Below are 7,229 nucleotides of genomic sequence, written 5' to 3' on the forward strand. Positions count from 1 at the left end.
AAAGCTGTCCGGCACCCTCGCGCTCCTAAACATATATTATTGGAGTATTTGATTTATATATCGATGATAATATAAATGAATTTAGACCGGCGTGTGCGTTTCACTGCTTACATTTACCACATAGATTAAAATTACAAGTAAATACTTATTAAAAAACGCTTGTCCTTTCGTGATGGCTGTATAGGGAACGACTGGGAAAGATAGAAGTTGAGTAAACTTGTTCCTACTAGCGTCTATGATGAGTGATTTACAAATAATCGACTTATAACCGATATGTACATTCCGATTTATGCCAAACATGTGTAGAATGCCAGTGTGTTGTAATTTAACCATTTATAGTGAGTGAGTGAGTGAGTTGGGTTTAACGCCGCTTTTAACATTATTCCAGTCATATCACTGCGTGTCAGCTTAATGTGGGAGGAAAGCCCAAAATGATGCAGGTCTCAAACGTTTACCACTTCGGTTAAACCCACGAGCACGGGTATGGTGCTGACAAACCAATCATATGTGTCTGGCGTGCCCAAGGGACGCAACTCACAGCGAATCACGGCGCCTTAGACGACTGGACCAGCATACTTGTGTAGCTTCCAGTAAGTCGATCTCCCGTCCAGCGTTCCGTGAAATCTTTAACATTAAATATCTGCAATAACACAGATAGTCTGTTGAAATATTGACATATTGACATTAGAGTCTTAACACATTTAACCTAGGTCACCAGTATAGGTCATAGCGGGATCAACACGACTGATTCCAGTGTTGACTGATGTGACACGTGCCACGATTGGTGGATACAAGCGAATAAACCATGGTTTCCGAAAATATTGCACCAAGGATAAGAAAGAGAAGAAATTGATAACTAGTAATACTCTCACCACGTGAAAGCTTACACGAGTTGTCTGAACAAGTGTATTACCAAATATAGGAAACGAATGAGCACATACTCAAATTATTCTTTCAAATAGAATCGGAAGTTATTTAATCCTGATATAGTTTCAATGGAAAAATATTGAAATAAACACGTTCATGACTTTTTAAAGAACATCTTTGGCTGTAAAATCTGAAGCCAAATTGTTTTGCATCTTATTTCCTGGAATACATCATTTATTTTCAAAACAAATCCACAAATTGCCACCTCCAGCATTAAAATCTTCCATCAACCATACATAATCCGTTTGGGGTATCATAAATATACCAGATTGTTTTAATTGTTGAAACACGTCATCTGTCGTGAACGGTTCAAACAACACCAATAATAAAATCTTGACTTAAATGCTTTCATATCTTGGGCTCAGGCTCGGCGGTTTGTTTCATTGTGTGTCATCTTTACCCCGGCGGTTGTGGACGCTGATGATAAAATCAATCACGAGATTGTCTGGTCCAGACTCCAGTACTTACAGACCAACGTCATTAAGCTAGTATATTGCTGAGCGTGGCGGGCGTTGAACAACAAACAAAAATACGTGCTTTACATTAAGTGAAAATCTATCTACATTTGTATGTTGATCTAATTCACCTCTCTTAGTTTCTTGCAGACCAGGGGTGGTCGGGTAGCCTAGTGGTTAAAGCGTTGGCTCGTCACACTGAAGATCCGGGTTCGATTCCCGACATGGGTACAATGTGTGAAGCCCATTGCTGGTGTCCCCCGCCGTGATATTGATGGAATATTGCTAAAAGCGGCGTAAAACCTCATTCACTCACTCTGGCAGAACGACGGGGCACGGGTGGCCCAGTCGTCTAAGGCGCCACAATTCGCTGTGCAGAGCTGCGTCCATTGGGCACGCCCGAAACCCATGATTGTCGATTCGAATCCCGACTATTTCTAGGTTTGTCAACACTATACCAGTGCTCGTGGGTTTCACCAAAGTGGTACACGTCTAAGACCTACATCACCTCCCACATTAAGCTGACACGCCGTAATACAACTGGAATACTGTCGAAAGCGGCGTTAAACATAACTCACACCACACATTCTCTTGCAGACCAGTGATAACGAAAGTGATTATGGGTAATCTTAACGCCTTGTGAGACCGCATAAGTTGAAAACTTGCAAGCACTGTTTGCTGAGTCATCTGAACGTCCTGAATACATGTGCTGTGGGTCAAACAGAATTGTTCGGTGCCTTCTAAAATAATGTCTAGGATTGTAAATGTCAAGGCATATCTAAAATCCACGTTTATCAACCCTTCAAGTACGCCATTGCATCATTCTAAAAGCGAACATGTCCGCTCCTCAATGCCAGTGATAAGTATATACAGTCAGTAAACTACGTTTATAACGAACACGCTTATAACGAACTGCCGGATATAAAGAACTGTTTTTTTTAAACCGCCTTTTTGCTGTATACATGCTGTATATAGAGATAATCTCACCCTCGTGACTTTTGATATCGAATATATCAACACGAGTTGATAAAAGTGGAACAATTCCGAGGCTTGCCTAGGATTTTTTCCACTTTTATCAACGAGTGTTGATATATTTGATATCAAAAGACACCAGGGTGAGATTTTATTTATTATCCAAAATCATTCTTCCAACTTTTTCAGTTTATAGACAGTAATTAGCAGTGTCTTCAGTGTAAAAAGTACTGCTAACAGCTTCAGTAGCAGAACCATTTGTGATGTCATTTGATTGTGACGTCATGGTAACCACTGACGTCACAATGGTCTATCAACATTGTGATGCAATATTATTGCAGCGATATAGCGATATCCACAGCGTAGATATATAGAATACTAAACGAGCTCCCGTGTAATACCAATTTTATGAAACGAGTGAATAGTTGTGGTATCTGACGAGTATTTTATGTATTACTTGCCATTTATAGCGTTTTTTTAGAATTATGCTGTTGAGTGTGAATAGGCTGACACCTACACGACCCACGGCATAATCCAATTGAGTTCAACATAATAATACAACAAGTCAAAAGTTGAAACGTATGAATTTAATACCATACAACGGTCTACCTTCAGAATTCAGGCGTCCGTTCCGTAACTTAGGTTATCGCAACTCACGTACTTCAACTTATACCAACGACTGTCGTTGCGCTACAGTACGATCGCCTTGTGGAACGGGGCCTTGCACCTCAAAGTTTACAATCACGTCACAGTACCCGATGACGTAATTTGTGGAATTTTGTTGCAAGATCCATCGGCGAAACAATGCCATGTGACGTCAGCCTAGCAACAAGGTTGCTTGGGTCATCGAGTGTGGATAAGCTCCTCTCAGTGATCTATCATCTCCAACCGCAATGTCGCTCAATAAGCAAAGGGATGTTGAGAGCTTTCAATATTTGTTCGTAGAACGTGTTCCGAGTGTACATAAGCACGCGTTTTGGTATTACACAATGTGTAATAAAGCTGTATGTTTTTAAACGGGTGATCTCTTCACGGGCAAGTTATAAATCGCTTCATCTCATCCAAGCGATATCTCCTGTGGGAGCCAGTTTTGGAAGATATATGCTCATAACGAACTACGGCTATACCGAACTAGAAATTAGTACTCGCTAGATCTACAGTTCCATCATATTTTCTAAGGAAAATAAACATACAAAATTAAGATATGACGATAGTGAATTAAAAAATGACGTATCTAGAAAGGGTTTAAACGAGAATCCAAAATGCCGATGTGGCAGCCCATGTGAAAAGCCATTTAATTTTTCTGATTGAATGTTCTTTATTTAAATCAGCTAGAAACGAATTGATGCACTCACTATTGTTAATCGTAAAAGATACTTGTGATGCTAGTTGGCAATGCAATTTTACCTAATCAAGTGAACGAAAGCATTTTTAGGAATGTACATACATATATAAAGAAATCCCCCCCCCCCCCCCCCCCCCACGTGCATATTACAACTGGTCTATTACCATGTCATAACACAGAATATCATTCTCGGTGTGTTTATTATAAAATATCACATATACAGGTTAAGAATACAAGAAAACACCACGTCACATCCGGGTCGAGAATAAGACAACCCCAACCAAACGGAGTGAAGGTCATGCAAGCTCTGAGAATTGTATCAAACGTGCTGTACTTGATTAAGTTTGCATGAGACAGATTATAATGAATGAAGAGGATGCCCTATACCCTCGTATCCTATATATGGCCTGTTAAAATATATATCGGCCCAGTCGTCTAAGGCGCCGCAATTCGCTGTGCAGAGTTGCGTCCCTTGGGCACGCCAGAAACCTATGACCGTGGGTTGTAGGTTTGTCAGCATACTCGATTATTTACAGACAACGTCTTATAGCTGGAATATTGCCGAGTGCTGCGTTAAACAACAAACCAACAACAACAGCAACAGCATCATACCCGTGCTCGTGGGTTTCACCGAAGTGGTAAACGTCTAAGACCTGCATCCCTTCGGGCTTTCCTCCCACATTAAGCTGACACGCCGTGATATAACTGGAATACTTTTAAAAGCGGCGTTAAACCCAACTCACTCACTCACTCACTAAAATATATTATATCTGTCTTCATGAATCGCGGGGGACTGGGGAGGAAGGGTTATATTTTGATTATTTTGCACGAAGAGCTCTCTTGTGGCCACGCCCCCTGCGGTTTCAAATATGGAAGGATGGCTCGGGGTATTGGGGCAGGGGCTAGCTTCCCAAAGCATTAATTACAGGGCGTGTGCAAAAAGGATGTGTTGACGAAAATGTTTCTTAACAGTGTTCATAAATAGAAAGTATTAAGGGCGGGTTGGTTGGGTTATGAGGGATTTTCTTTTTGTTTTAACAAGCCTATCACATTTTCGTTAAAATCATTGCAGATGTATCTCTGATCATAACAGCATAAAACCTACCATAAACTATATACGAATGTCCAAAAGAAAGTGTACCAAGAGTTGAAAGACTATGAAAGAAAAAGAAAAGCACCTGGAAAGTCAATATGTGTAATGTTCATTAGAATTGTGTTTTAACATATGTAAAACTGCTCATGTTATCCAAGGTTATATATATGTATATATATATATCAACACTAAATTTACACGTTTCGTAGTGTTATCGTCGATATATAAACTGTCTCACTATTACACGAACACGTCACAAATCATAAATATTCCTAACCTGGGGACGCTTGAATGAAAATACAATTGTTTTTTTCATCGTGATACCCGCTTTTGTATTGACAGGATATGTAGCAACGATATCCAAGAGCCGTACAATATATGCTGCAAGTGTCTGTCGGCGTACTTTACGTCAATTCCCGAGGCAAGGCTTCTTTTTCATTTTTTTTATCAAAGTCTTGCTTCCACAAGTCTTTTTATCAAAATCTGGTTTCCATCATTGCCACATCAAGCCCACTTTCCTGTGCTAAATATGATTGGACTATCGCACATATCGATAGTCCAATCAGAGAAGGTTTAACAAAACCAACATCTACGACTGGTACACCTTCGTAAGAAAGTGAATTACAGCTGGAATATGTCATCTTTCATATTTTAACCCCCCACCCCCACCCCCTCAACGAGTGCCTATGTTTTTGTGCCAGGGATTAAATCGCTCATATTTTCGTTGTCTGAAAAACTTGGTCGTCGCCTATGGTAGTCGCCATCTTTGTGAAGCTGTACGAGATGAGAACTGCGATCTGATTGGATATCGCGTTTTCATTACAAGGGGCACAACTCGTGATCTACGCGAGGTGCCTTCAGGGTCGTGCCAAGAAATGTGGCCTTAAGCTTGATGGACAACAATTTTATGGATATCAACTTCTTTAATACTGTAAAACGGCGTTAAGCTTGATGTGGAAGGGTAGAAGCTAGGCTTTGATATAGGATAGTGGACACGCTTGCCTCGGGAACATGACTTTACGTATGATCTTCTATTATCCGGTGTAGGGTATCACCATTCTATAACAATAAATACCCTGGACCCGTTCGCTGCCATACCTCCGTATGTAACCGTATTCGAAACACACACCACTAAAAATGGCCGACAATCAGACTACTCTCGTTAGGTGAGGTGAAATGGGGTTTAACGTCGCGTCCAAGATTATTGTACTTATATAGCGACGTGCATGTACGTGTGTGTGTTTGTGTGGCTGCTTGTACTAGTCCGGACTGATGCTGATTTATAGTGCTAGCTCACTGAGATACTATGCCGCAGTTAACATTAATACCCCACTCAGACACAGTATACTGACTCCGAGCCGACCAGTCCTTGTTTTAGCCCCTTAATGCCGAGCGCCAGACAGGGTAACAACAAGTACCATCTTTTAACGTCTTTTGGTATGACGCGGTCGGGGATACTACTCTCGTGAGTGAAGGCATCCCGTGAAATGTTATTGATATTCCGAGAAAGAAGTTTGAGGGCGAAAATGTCCAGGGTCGTTATCATAATGAAATGGAGATATAACGCACTATATGGTCGAGGACAATTTCCAATGCCGTTTCCAAAACACTATTCTACAGACATCCACATATATATTAACTCCTTATGCTGTTTATCATCGACATGTTGATATTCCCGATATTATGCTGTTAGGAATTCTTTGATTCTTTGTTTGTTGTTTAACGCCTCACTCAGCAATATTCCAGCTATATGGACGGCGGTCTGTAAATAATAGAGTTTGGACCATGCAATCCAGTGATTGATATCATGAACATCGATCCAAGCAATTGGGAAACGGTGACATGAATCAACCAAGTCAGCGAACCTGACCACCCGATGTCGCCTCTTACGGCAAGCATGGCAAGACCAATTCTTAGCCGGATCTTTACGGGTCAGAAGTCTTCGAAATTGATGGTCGAGAGAATCAGTAGGGTGCGTATATATTCCCGCGTCAATATAAATCCTGTTCAGTGACAGAGTTGTGAATTAACTATTCACGAGACCAATGCAATCGCTAATCATCAGAACAGAACAGCAAGGGCTGGTCTTTTTCAACATCAAGCAATGTCAGCCCAGCTTGAAGCCATTCGTCAAACACTGGGACATGTGTTTACACCGTCCTGGCGATGCGGAACCAATATTAACGGAGCATTCAATAAATATCCAGGGCCTCACGGCAGAGGACACCAAAATGGTCCTCACAAAATACATGTGTCCCCATATGGGGAATCTAACCCGTGACGAGCGAATGCTGTAATAGGTATTGGCTACCCCACCGTCCATTCGGTATAACGTAAAGGTTGTGTCTTGAAGCATACAGTGACAAAATCGTTACACACGCACACGCACACGCAAACGCACACACACTGAATATATGGGTCCCGGGTTATGATTGTT

Source organism: Haliotis cracherodii, unplaced genomic scaffold, assembly GCF_022045235.1.
Source record: "Haliotis cracherodii isolate W230 unplaced genomic scaffold, xgHalCrac1.p SCAF_41, whole genome shotgun sequence".
NCBI lineage: Eukaryota > Metazoa > Mollusca > Gastropoda > Lepetellida > Haliotidae > Haliotis > Haliotis cracherodii.